Here is a 14,063-nt window from a genome sequence, read left to right as displayed (position 1 = left end):
GAATTATACCTCCAGCAGCAATACTTTATCATCGTGAATCATGAATGAATATACAGTTGTCCCAATGTCGTCTTGAGAGCGTGAAGAAACTTTTGCGGTATTTTGGCATCACGTTGCTTTGGGATAGGTATGGATATAGGCTGAGACGTGAATTTACAAGCTGGCATGTAATCTGATTTACAAAGACAGCATGTAGGGTTATAGGTAGGTAGGTAGGTAGGTAGGTAGGTAGGTAGGTAGGTAAGGCGGTAAAATTACACAGTCTCGGTCGTAAATGTACAGAAGAAAATGTAGATTGAATATACCAGAGGTGACTGTAACATTACAGTCTGGCGTGTAAAGTTGGATTACCGGACGGGTGTAAGTTAAATTTACATTGAGTGACGGTAATGTTATATTACTGCCAAGTGGCTGGCCACCCTGCTTCCAGACATTTCGCGGTAAATCGAGGTAATTTTTTTTTTCAGTGTGCATCTATACGTAACATAGGCATTGTCCATAGGTTCGGGTTACCATATTTCTGTGACTCAAATTCCGGACGCTCTTTAGCGTCCACTAGTGGATTTCAAAATGAGTTATGAGCACATCGTCTGTCAATACGACGTCACACTAGCAAAGCTTTGCTTATAGACCAGATGTGGTCTCGAACCAGGTTCAGGAGTATGTGGCTGTGTGTTCTGTAACCGGGACCGAAATCACATTTTTTCTGCCCCTTCCCACCCAAATAAACAATGATTTGGGGCCCACAATAGAGTAATCGATGCAACTTCTGGGAAGTTTGCTATATGCATCATGGTTTCTATATGCATCTGGTCGTTAAATGTTTTGAATGACTTTAGTCAATAATATTGGTTCGTCCACATTACTATATAGTTTGATCCTCTTTCCGCCACATGATCAGAGTTAGCGGTAGAGCTGGCGTAATTGTATATCGTTAAGTCATTGGCAATTGGGCATGTCATACCGATAAGATTGTTAATCAGCCGTATGCCGGTGCGCACCGCGGAGCTAGGCTTACCATATTTTTGAAATCAAAAAAGAGGACACTTTTTCAGAAATTTGCAACTGCAAAACCGGAGTGAAATTCTCAAAAAAAAAAAAAGGTCATCACTTCTACTCAGATCTCAAAATAACGTTTTTCGCTCCACATTGCCAGGTGGATGACTGAAAAAAAAAAAAAAAAAGGTCATCTTTTCGCTCAGAGCTAAAATCACCGTTTTTCACTCCGAAATACCCGCCGGAGCTTCACTTCTGTGCTAGTATGCGGTATATCACTCGCAATTTGCTCTAAATCTGCCTAAATTTTCAAAAAAGAGGACAAAATCTCAAAAAAGAGGGCAAAAGGGCGTCCTCCGAGGACACTTTCAAAAAAGTCAAAAAAGAGGACAAATCCTCTTAAAAGGGGACGTATGGTAAGCCTACTTTATAAACAGCCCACATCCAGTCATTTCCAACCTTTTATAGTCGCGACTCCATCTCCAATTTGAAAATGTTCCGTGACCCGGATCAAAATCTGACCAGCTGATTACTAGAGCAAGTTTTTGTTGCACTAAAATCACGAGAAAGTTGCATTCAATTTTAACTAAAGTTGCAGTAAAAAGTGGCATTTATAATTTTTGTTGAATTATTAGGGTATAAGATACTTGGAAGGTTCCGTTGTATAACCTACACTGTAAACGAAAATGGTGTGTTTTCGCAATTCACACCCTAGCGTAGGGTGTGTTTTGGGTCATCACACCTATTGGGTACTAAATTTGTCATTTACACCTAAGCTATTGGTGGAAATGAGCCGAACACACCCCTACACACATATACCATAAGATATACACCCCAAGCATTGGCATTTGGGGTGAATTGTTAAAGATTACACCTTTTGTCAGACAAATATGAAGTTTGGGATTCAATCCGCGCTAGCCGCTTCCACAAAACTTTACTGTTGAAGTTTTAAGTCTGTGTCGGTCAGAAGCCTGGTTAAGCAGGCAGGGGTGCGGCAAGTCTGCATTCTTGTTAAAAATTCAGTCGAATCACTGTACTGATCATTGTATGGGCACTTGAGAACTTCTCTGCTGTGTCTAACTGTAGGTCGTGTAGGACATATTCTCTTTGGGGTTGAATTATCCACCGAAAATGCGTGTTTTTGCCCACTTTATTGTTGTCCATGTCTTTAAGGCTTCTTGGGTAGGCTTCGGCAATGTTCCATTGTTCAGTTTTTATGGATTTAACCCGGTTCGATCAAGTAAATTCGCCTACGCATATAGTTTCAGCTTCAGTGACAAATAAGCATTCGTTGCATAACATTCGTGTGCTACATTGACATGAATGAATAATAGCTAAGTCCGCAATATCATATTGTAATTCACATTTATCGTGCACTGCGGTACTCGTACTTTGGCTGAAATTTCACCCTGTCTACTATAGTGTGGCCGATGTATCTCAAGTGTGTGGCAAAAATACGACACATTATGAAGTTGTCACGATACTGGTTTATAATTTCTTTCATGTCACGTCAAATGCACAATTGTACAATGTACATTGTACGTAGCCTATATGTACAAAATATATCGGGCCTATTTCGCACAGCATTAGTGTATAACCACAATATAATGCAGGTTAAGGGTATTTAGAGCTGGGAATACTAGAAGGAGTTAAATTTCAGCCACAAACTTATATGAGCAGTACGCAATATGGGCGTAGCAAGAATTCAAATTAGAATGGAACACCAGGTTACGTCACGGAACAATCATTGAATTGGGCGAAAGAGGGACTAAATTGGGCAAAGTTTCCTGGTTATTTTCATATCTATATTGATGTGTTATTCACTATTTGGTAGCTTTATGAATTGCACACTAAGCCTAACCGACCATTCGCATTCAGCTTTCGGATCGTATCAATGGTTCGATCTATGAAGATAAATCTAGTACTGCAAGACTTTTTGAAGCTTATTATGATGCAATCTGCAGCTTCACAGCTATCAAATCCATATTTCCGATAAATCAATTATAGTATACATACAAATATTCCGGAGATCCTTAACTTCAATATAGTTATTACATCAGTGAGTCAATTGTCACATCATAATGGAATATACAAACCGTCGTCACCAGAACAGCTGCTGCTATGTTTGGCTACAGCTATGTAAAATGTTTCGTTATATGCCGTATTTCCGCGCTGAAGAGACCAGACTGGCTATCGACTGACCGTATTAGTCGTCGTGAATCTGTGAAGAAAGCCTCTTTCGAGATTGAAAATATCTGGATGGTGAGTTACATTTCGTATCTGTACTATTGTAGTAAAGAACATTTGTTCCGTTGCGTTTCCAGTACAGATCCGATTCAGACTGTTACTCAGTGTCGCAGCTGTACTGAACAGAATTATATGTAGCAAGTTGGAATTTTAAACGTACCGGTAGTGACGATACATTGAATTCACATAAATTGTTGTATCACCAGTACCGATACCAATCTCCAAGACACAGTAGCTCAATGTCTCTAATGGAGATACTGTTGACAGGTCCAGCATAAACTATGATTATAAACTACGGTAATTTGGGTTTGAGCGACATCGTTTGTAAGTGCATTGAAAAAAAATCGACTCGATTGTCGTTATATTGATTACCAAAGCACATCACGACCTGTTTAAGTGTAAAGGGTAGCCTACCACTGACTATGCAGAGCTATGTTTATAGGCCTATCACCCTGTCATTATCACTGAGCTATATACACATTATATATTATGTTATGTTATGGTAGGAAGGTAAACATATTATCTATTCTACTTCAGACTTGCATGGGCAAAGATCGCAAATTTGGGTCTCTTGAAGAATGAAATTATTGATTTCTCCTCATGAGAAAACAAGTGTAACATACAAACAGCAAAGGGCTGAAGCATATGAAGCAATGGTATCTGAGGTGAGCAATGGACATTTGATGAAAGCTTTCGATCCCCGTAAATTGGGGCCAGTAAATGTTAATGATATTATGACATGGGTGAAAATATGACGATGCTATATTGCTATCACTATGAATATGAGAGACTTGACTAGGAACAGGCTTACCTCATTGAACATATTTTGCAGTGGCCAACTCAGACTATCTGTTGAGAGTATGTGACCCATCAACCAGACTACTTCTTTTGAAACTACTTCTCTGAGTTCTGTTCATATATTTATTTTAATTTGAAGCAGCTTGACATGGATTTGACGTAGCCACTTCTATATGCTTGTTATTGAGTAGAAATTGACATCTATGGCTTGAGTAGCAATGCGCACTACTGCGGTCAACTCGGTGTGCAACAATGCACGGATTAGCTGGATCTTCAATGTTTTGACCAATATGAAGAGGCAAACATAGCCTTGCCAAAGTTTATCAAACTATCCTTTCGATCAATATAAACAAATCATAATATATGCACTTCTTGACTCATGATATGACATACACACGATCTGTGCATATGCACAAATCTGCTTTTTGTTAGATTCAAGGACTGATTGCTATTAGTAGCAGACTCTTACTCTGTGAATGTGAAATCAAATATGTTGTTGGTGAGTAATATACTATGCGTAGGATAGTTACAAAATTGTACTTTAACTCGCTTATTTACAAGCATAAAGCAAGTCAAGGCTACAACATCAGTACACATTTCGGATGTCGTGGGCCTTTCGAATCCAATCCAAATTGTCAACTAAACGTTTACCGTATGCCTCATGGTTATTTTTTCAATTTTAGGATGCTGCTATACAAGCTAATATCATGGAATTTCAACCAAATCGACGTCACATTTAACGGTGGAAGCGTATGCTGCGAAACAGTAAAGGATCGTTATCAAACAGCTTATATTCCAAGGTAATCATTATCATTCAGCTAATTTGCAAATTTCCATGTATAGGCTAAGGCAGTGGTTCCCAACGTGAGCGATATCGCCCCCCAGGGGGCGATTTGGCAGTCTAGGGGAGCGAAAATGACGAAGGGGGCGACAGGGGGGCGAAAATGGACAAAGGGGGCGACGGGGGGCGAAAATAGGAAGGGGCGATAGGGGGGCGATGACGCGTCAAAACGGTTGACCTTTTTTTTTAGTCAACCCACAGAAATTTAGTTACAAAAGTGTGTCTAATTAGACATCGAGCCGAAAATTTGACCTTTTTTTTTAGTCAACCCGCCGGTGATTACAGTTTGTATGCCCAATTTTCGGTACACGAAATTTTGGGGGCGATGATCGGTGTTGACCTTGAAAAGGGGGCGATGGGTCGAAAAAGGTTGGGAACCACTGGGCTAAGGCAAGTCAAGGTTTCCTAATCAGACCTGTATCTGCGGTCGCTTTGAATCCATTCTGAAAGTCAATATTGCCCAACTAGAAAACGTTTCGTGTTTTGGATTAATACCAAGTAGTCAAATTTAAATCAAGTCCATGCATCTCTTTCTCTGATTATTTTTTAAATTTTAGGATGCTGCTTAAAGACTGCATGCTCCAAGAGCAAGATTATATCACTGGAACTAGCCGAGTTTAGGAGTATGCTGCGACAACTGAAAGACTCGTTATCAAGCCAGCAGGTATGACAACTTTGTTAACGACATCTGATGTCAACTTTCGTAGTCGCATATATGAAGTAAACCAAAGCAGAGATGGTCAAAGTTACTAGCGTTGCTACTCAAGTCTATGTAGAAATACCCCGTCAATTTATACTCGATTACAAGTAGATGCAAGAGTTCCCAATACAAGTCAAAACTACGTCAAGTGGAAGTAGAATACGAAATGTCGGAAAAATAGTCAAGTATGGTAAGTAGTTTTTCGGAAGTTTGTACTTTGAAAATTGCAATATGAATCTTCGCGACTAATATAGAATTACTAATGGCATATGACACTACTAACAGGAACAATCTTCAAAAATATATTCAGTTATTCCTGGTACAGGTGGTGTTGCTAGACTTGGACAACTAGATATTCTAGTTGTCTAATTATACTAATTGAAGCTATTCTAATTTGTGAAATGTTTCTATGCTCTAATTCTAATTCTAATTGAATTTATGAAATCTTTCTATGGTCTACGGTAATTTTAATTCTAATCTAATGTCTGGGTTTCCTGAAAAGGCTACAGGAGAACTGTAGAATGCGAAACAAGCCAAGCTTGCGGTGCAGTAGGGGTGTTCAAAAATGACTTTTTATTCTTAAATTCTACTCGCTACTTGATAAAATTGTTAGGTTACCTTATTGAAGCTTGCACACTAAATTTGGTTTGATTCCAACCAGCAGCCGCATTGCTACTGGAGAAGAAAGTTTTTTTAATTTATTATATTAAAATGAGTCAAAATTTTCTGTTCACCCATGAAATTGTTGTCTATAAACGATGCCCACCAAATTTGCCACAATTCAAACCAGCCGGAGCGCAGTTACTGATGTCGAAAAATTTGGATTTGAATAAAATAGTATTTACGGTGGGCACAACTGTAATAACTGATTAAAGAATCGGTCACCGTAAAAATACTATTATATTAAAATCCAATATTTTTCAACGGCAATAACTCCGCTTCCACTAGTTGGAATTGAGCCAAATCGGTTGAGCAATGTTTCTATAGAAAACCTAACAATTTAATGGGGTGAACAGAAAATTTCAAATCTTCTTTTATTCATTTTCATATAATCAATAAAAAACTTTCTTCTCCTGTAGCAATGCGGCTACCGGTTGGAATCGAACCAAATTTGGCGTGCAGGCTTAAATTAGGTAACCTTACAATTTTATCAAGTAGCCAGTACGATTTGAGAAAAAAATCCATTTTTGAAGACCCCCAGCGCACATATCAGATGAGTCTAGAATCCAATCCAAATTGTCAACTAAAAGTTTATACCTCATGGTTATTATTTCAATTTTAGGATGCTACTATACAAGATCATGTCAGGGCATTTCAACCAAGTCGACGTCGCATTGAACCATAAAACCGTATGCTGCGAAACAGTGATGGATCGTTATCAAACAGCACAAATTGCAAGGTAATCATTAGCATCGAGCTAATTTGCTAATTTCCATGTATAAGGCAAGTCAAGGTTTTCTAATCAGACCTGTATCTGCGGTCGCTTTGAATCCATTCTGAAAGTCAGTATTGCCCAACTAGAAAACGTTTCGTGTTTTGCATTAATACCAAGTAGTCAAATTTAAATCAAGTCCATGCATCTCTTTCTCTGATTTTCTTCTAATTTTAGGATGCTGCTTAAAGACTGCATGCTGCAAGAGCAAGATTATATCATAGGAACTAACCGAGTTTAGAAGTTTGCTGCGAAAACTGAAAGACTCGTTATCAAGCCAGCAGGTATGACAACTTTGGTAATGACCAGGGCAATTTTTTTTTACCTAAAACATGGAAGATTTTGACCTAAAAAATCTAAATTTTGACCTTTTTTGACTTAAAAACTGAAATTTGACCAAATTATGACCTCACGTATGCAAATTAGGTGTTTTCGCATATAATGTTAAAATTGTACTACTTATCTTCATTTCTGGTTGGAACTGTCTGTCCTTACAAAGTAGATTGGCCTGAAAAAACGTTTTTGGCTCAAAAACTGACAGATTTTTACATGAAAAACTAGTATTTTAACGAAATCTGGCCCTATGAAGAATTCCAGTAGTTACATTACGTATTCTGGTGGAAATAATTAAAATTTGTTGTAGTACAACGAAAGATCCTTTCCTACATTCTCGGGTAGAAAGTGTATGTCCTTACTACGTAGCTTGCCAAGAACGGAGAAAGAACGTTCAACAGCAGCATTTGTTGACTGACAACACTCAAGTTTTGTGCACAGTGCTGGTGACAAACCGTGTTGCTTCATTCTGACAATGTTGTCTATATCACAATTTTTAAGCTTGCGCTTCTTGATATAAGAACCATGCAATGTCCAAGCATTCTTGCTTCAGCTAGGATATTGTGGTACGTTGACCATAAAACCATGTCCATATTTGTTTCCTTTGACCCTTTATGATTCACAATGAGCAGACGATGGTCCGTTTACAACGGTAGGCCTATAAAGTAGGCTACAAGCTGTAAAATGGCAAATGATAAGTTCACCGAAAGCGCAAAATCTACGATACAAACGAAATGCAGAGGTCAAAAAATGTTTGACTTTGTAAACAATTTTGACAAATTTTGTAAACAATTTTGACAAATTTTGACCTAACGCTACAATTTTGACCTAATTTTGACTTTTTTTGACATGTCAAAAAAATTGCCCCAGTAATGACACCTGATGTCAACTTTCGTAGTCGCATCTATGAGGTAAACCAAAGCAGAGATGGTCAAAGTTACCAGCGTTGCTACTCAAGTCGATGTAAACATACCAACTTCAATTTATACTCGATTACAAGTAGATATGCAACAGTTCCCAATACAAGTCAAAACTACGCCAAGTGGAAGTAGAATAAGAAATGTTGGAAAAATAGTCAAGTATGGTACGCAAATTTTCAGAGGATTCTACCTTGAAAATTGCGATATGAATCTTCGCAACTAATATAAAATTACTAATGGCATGTGACACTACTAACAGCAAGAATCTTCAAAAATGTATTCAGTTATTTCTGATATAGGCGGTGTTGCTAGTATTCTAGTTGTCTAATTATCCTAATTGAAGCTATTCTAATTTGTGAAATGTTTCTATGCTCTAATTCCAATTCTAATCGAATGTATGAAATCTTTCTATGGTCTAATTTTAAGTCTAATCTAATGTCTGGTTTTCCTGGAAATGCTACAGGAGAACTGTATAGTGCGAAACAAGCCAAGCTTGCTGTACAGTAGGGGTGTTAAAAATGAATCTTTATTCTCAAATTCTTCTGGCTACTTGGTAAAATTGTTGGATTATGGAATTGAAGCCTAAACACCAAATTTGGTTCAATTCCAACCAGTAGCCGCATTGCTACAGGAGAAGAAAGTTATTTTATTTATTATTTAAAAATTAGTAAAAAAATTCAAAATTTTCTGTTCACCCATGAAATTGTAAGGTTGTCTATAGAAACAAAGCCCACCAAATTTGCCTCAAATCAAACCAGCCGAAGCGGAGTTATTGATTTCGAAAAATTTGGATTTGAATAAAATAGTATTTACGGTGGGCACAACAGTCATAAATGATTAAAGAATCGTTCACCGTAAATACTATTTTATTCAAATCCAAAATTTTGTGACGGCAATAACTCCGCTTCCACTGGTTGGAATTGAGCCAAATCGGTTGAGCATTGTTGCTATAGACAACCTAACAATTTAATGGGGTGAACAGAAAATTTTAAATCTTTTTTCGTTCATTTTCATATAATAAATAAAAAAATTTCTTCTCCTGTAGCAATGCGGCTACTGGTTGGAATCAAACCAAATTTGGTGTGTAGGCTTCAATTAGGTAACCTAACAATTTTATCAAGTAGCCAGTAGAATTTGAAAGAAAAAGTCATTTTTGAACAGCCCTACTGTACAGTAGACATTTGCTATTCTCATGCTCATAAGATGAACTATGATTTGATGATAACGGAGTTTGATTCAACTTTTGGCGATTTCAGTAATTCTAATTCTAATCTAATTTGAAAAAAACTGTTAGGTAGAATTATAATTTTAATCTAATTTCCAACTGTGTAGCTCAAATTTTATTTCTACTCTAATTCGAAAAAAAAACTTGTAGTTGTAATATAATTCCAATCCAATTTGGAAAAAGGGAACGTTTTCTAGTTGTCCAAGTCTGCCTGTTACATGCGGCTTGCATGAAAACTATCCATCAATTTCCATCTTGTCGATGCCTAATTGCCCACACATACAGTGATCGTGTGTGAACATGTTTCCTATAGCGGTACGTTCACCCTATCGGACCACAGTCTGTGCTGCAATTCCTTAGCAAGTGTAACATCTGATTTTTTATAAGTACTTTGTGAAAATATATATACTTTGTAATGGCTTCTATTTTTGTGGTCTTTCATTAAGTTATGCATGTTAGCATATGTGCCTGTTATTTGGGTTGTGAATATGCATTTTGATTTCAGGATGATGCCACAAGTTCTTGCTGAAGATAGTGACTCAGCCTTCGCCGTACAAGAGTGTTTTTCGGAAACCTGGAGGAGGCGACTTTCCAATACTACATGGGCAATGTTCTTCGAGCAGTATTTTCAGTGAATTTTTTCTCCGTCGCTGGGATCTCTGTTTTTGTTATTTCACGAAATATGTTTCCATTTTATGTTATTATGGTTCAATTGATATCGAATATATGCAATCAAGAAAGTTTATTTGCAATAGCGTGCCATTTGGAAGAAGATGCAGGATTTCAAGTGGGGTGTATATATTGAAATTCCGCCCCAATCAATTCTAATGGCTAGGGTGAGATATCCGATATGCACCGCAAGGAATGGGGTGGATTCTGGTCATTCACACCGGCAGGGTTACGTAAGTTCTGTTTTCGTGTACCACCTTTTGGGGTGAGTATAACCACTCTTTTTGCTAAGAGTGTAGTTCCGGCAGAGCTGTCAAATTGTTACTTTATTGTCATCTAACGCACGGTCTGGCGAAAACGCCAAAAATAACATTTTTTCAGGCACATAGCAAGAAAATTACGCAATGCGGGAACGATTTCCCAAAAAAAGTCAAACAGCATAGCTATAACTCCTCCCATAAAACAAGTCAAATAACACATCCCAAACCCCCTAGGTTTGCAAACTTGACCCAACGCATTACTGAAAAACTCACTCTCAGTGACTTTAACCAAAGCAATAGTCTGAAAAAGGTGATTCAGTTAAAATTTAATTTTCGGCGGTCTCGTCTACGTGCTCGTGAAATGGGAAACTATTTCAAATTTAAACGACAGAACTACTAAAGCGAACTATTTACATTTTGTTTGGGCACGGTCGTGCTTGGCAGGGGTAGTTTAACTTCTTGGTTGCAAGCCATTGTGTCATATGTAACAATGAGATGCAACTAACCCATCATATAGCTCTTTGTTATGCAAATCAAAAATAATAGAACCATACTAGAAATAGTTTGTAGCGTGTTTTTAAATGACTCCTTTACATTTAAACGTAATATTCGATAAAAGCTGCAGTGAAAATTGACATGAAAAATAAAGAAACGTTGCAAAAAGTTGCACTATAAAATCCCTCCAAACAGATTAAAACACCATAGTACATAGATTCTGAGTATCTAGGAAGCTGTAGGAAGCTGTAAAAAAAGTTGCAAAAGTTTCAAAAACTTGCCCTACTGATTACTAAAAGAAGACAGCACCTTTGCCTGGACTTGGTCACTGTCTATTTTGGAAGCTGATTACTTTCAGCATCTTCGCAAACCCCAAAATAAAGGAAAACGACCCCCCGTTTGGAACCGCTATCTTTGAATAAAGCATTTAAACATCCTTGACCATCTCTAGGAATATACCGTTCTCCTATAATTGCGATACCAATTACGCTTATTTCAGTAGATGAAGGTTATTTATATTTTATTGCAGTTTTTCCGAGTGTGGAGGAGGGTCCCCATATTAAAAACAAAAAATGTGATACTAAATCGCGCCCTGCGCGAAGAAAAATATCATGTAGCATATATACCCAAAAATAATGTTATTATGTTGATTTACGAAAAAATTATGAGCCTACGTCAAGCCTTCAAAATTCCGGACATTTGGGCATATTTTTTAAAAAATTCCTCCCGGACGCAAGTTTGAACAGTGAAATTCCAGACGTATGGCAACCCTACCAACCATAGGTGCCAAAATGGCTGGCGGTGAATGTTCCTTTCCTGACAATCTGAACCCCACAAAACAAATGCCTATTCGGCACGAAAATTTAAATGCCAGTGAAGAAATACCAATTCGAAATCGTGTGTGTCTTTTAGCTTAGTACGTTTGGGCGATTTCAATATCTGTGACATAGCAGACAAGAGGTCACGTAACAGCAACATGTAATGAAGTTATTATATCGCCCGAATATGTTCAAATATTATTTACGGGCCCTACAGTTTCCAAGCCTCCTCATTCAGCTCGACCGGTAAATCTGATTACGTGATCACCCAGGATAAAAATTGATAGCAACATATTCGCAATTCCCTATGATATTGACCGATTCAATCATGAATCGCTGAAAATTTTCGCGCATTGCGCGTTTCGGCGAAGTAATGCGTCTCACTAGACAGTACAATAAATGTATGTTACAGTAAGTCACGGCAAACAACACTAACCTGTGGTGGGTCTTGGGGGCGAAGCCCCCCATAAGCTTGGTTTATCACTCTATAAGGGGCCCACAACCAACGTTATTTTTTTGGGGGGGGCTGACGAAGTGCTGTTACGGTCCTACTTACATACATATATAAATTCATTCCTTTTCAAGTTTTTCATTGCCAGATGGATAATTTTTACCATTATATTGATTATATTGAAGTCACTCATGATTTTTACCATTGGTTGGGTAGTGAAAGCTGCGATCCAAACATGTCAGAAACCCTTTTGAATTGTTGGCATAAGTATTGTGATTGTGACCAGTGTGAATGCCAGTAATTTTGCACGCATAGTGAATTGACCGTTGAGAAGAAATATTGCAGAAGCACTCGGTTTTGTATCGGGTAAATTTGATCTCCAGCACCGTTTTAAATTCGGATTTAAACGTCGCTGTTTGATGGCACAGTGTGGATACTGCATGTTTTGTGACCTGCACATGCTAAAAATAACACGGCCTGAATATCATTAATCTAAGACGATATCTTTTTAGAGCTTATGGAATGCCATCCAATTGGATGATAACAGGCTGTAATAAATACTGACACTGGCATAGTGAGAAACAGAATCAGAATTTCCCATGGGTCGCCGTCTGTGAGCGCAACTCATTATTTTAGGATTTGTATTATATGTTGGTTATAAATTTAGAGTAAACATAAGTCCAACAAATAGCATCACATCAATGTAGTGTTTAACGCGTAAATGATAATTCTCTCACCACATGCTGGAGTGGAGCACTCATTATCCATCTGAACATCGTTTATTAGATCTCCAGCTGTACATGTCCTGGTTCGCGTTCCGGTACCACCACAGTTCCCCTCACATAAAGTCCACACAGCCCATGCGTCACATGCTGAAATAAATGACTTAAAATTGCAACAAGTAAAATAAATGCGAAGTAATAAACGTCAGGGAGGTATGGATGCGAGTGAGAACTGCTGGGCAATGTTATCCCTACGGAAACTCATATCTCATGGAGCAGTGGTTCCCAGCATTTTTTGGTGTCGGAGTCGCATTTAAAACTTCAGAGTACGCATGGAGCCGCATGAAAATACTCAAGTAGGCCTACTTATTAATAACATTTTAAACTTAAAGCCTTTGTACAATGTACAATGTACGTACACTTCTATGTTATATATTGGTTATTTTAGGATTGATAGACGTGGCTTGTCGAGTGCAGTTAAATTGAACAAACTGCAAATTCATAAAATTATTACAAAGTAAAAAAAATATAGTAGATCTCGCCGATTTCTACCCCATCGTAGGGTGTAAATCATGTAATCGGCACTTTCGTGTATATAGAATTATGTTTAAGCGCCCTAATAGCAACTTGTGCAAATGAGTCAAACACACAAATTCTGATGGAGATACAGTAGGCCTATTTCATAGGGGTGTAGTAGAGGGTTCTGTTTTCGAGTAGCACCCCAACAAATATCAGACAGCTGGTATGAAAACAAAATCCACTATAATACATAATTGCTGGGATATACGACCCGACCATAAGCATTTCTGCATTCAACTCATTTTCACTCATTGGGCGGTTGTGAAGTAAAATTTCGTACCTGAAAATAGTGCCTACGCGATTTGCACCCAGCTATATGGATGGAATAAGATGAATTCACCTATTTTCCACCAATGGACTTACATCGTGGCTTTTCATAAATACACAATACACATGTACAAGTTTGCCTGGGAATATAGATGTGGCGTAGTATTAAACTTACTGTTATTTATGGTTGGCTATTGGCTGTTATCTCGGTGCTAGTAAAATTTTACGGGCATTATCTCGTCAATAAAAATATATATATAGAAGTTTATCACCAGCACAACTAGAAATAAAGTCAATGGGAGCCGCAAGA

General features: G+C 37.8%; 1 long non-coding RNA gene across 6 annotated transcripts; it reads left to right on the top strand.

The window, feature by feature from the left end:
- The first annotated feature begins 1,660 nt into the window (after window positions 1-1,660).
- On the top strand, window positions 1,661-10,232 carry LOC145441043 (uncharacterized). Of its 6 annotated transcripts, XR_013915705.1 has the most exons (7): window positions 1,661-3,258; window positions 3,781-3,908; window positions 4,725-4,841; window positions 5,147-5,546; window positions 6,865-6,981; window positions 7,192-7,298; window positions 9,998-10,232. It is a non-coding gene; the product is annotated as an uncharacterized LOC145441043 (long non-coding RNA). The 6 variants fall into 6 exon arrangements; XR_013915707.1 differs by having other exon boundaries at window positions 3,781-4,841; window positions 5,440-5,546; XR_013915708.1 differs by having other exon boundaries at window positions 1,661-3,510; window positions 3,781-4,841.
- Window positions 10,233-14,063: the final 3,831 nt, after the last annotated feature.

Source organism: Botryllus schlosseri, chromosome 6 (genome assembly GCF_051294905.1).
Source record: "Botryllus schlosseri isolate E-star chromosome 6, Bs_hap1, whole genome shotgun sequence".
In the NCBI taxonomy this organism is placed as follows: domain Eukaryota; kingdom Metazoa; phylum Chordata; class Ascidiacea; order Stolidobranchia; family Styelidae; genus Botryllus; species Botryllus schlosseri.
Note: the sequence above shows the minus strand (reverse complement) of the source record. Positions and strands in the feature narration are given on the sequence as shown.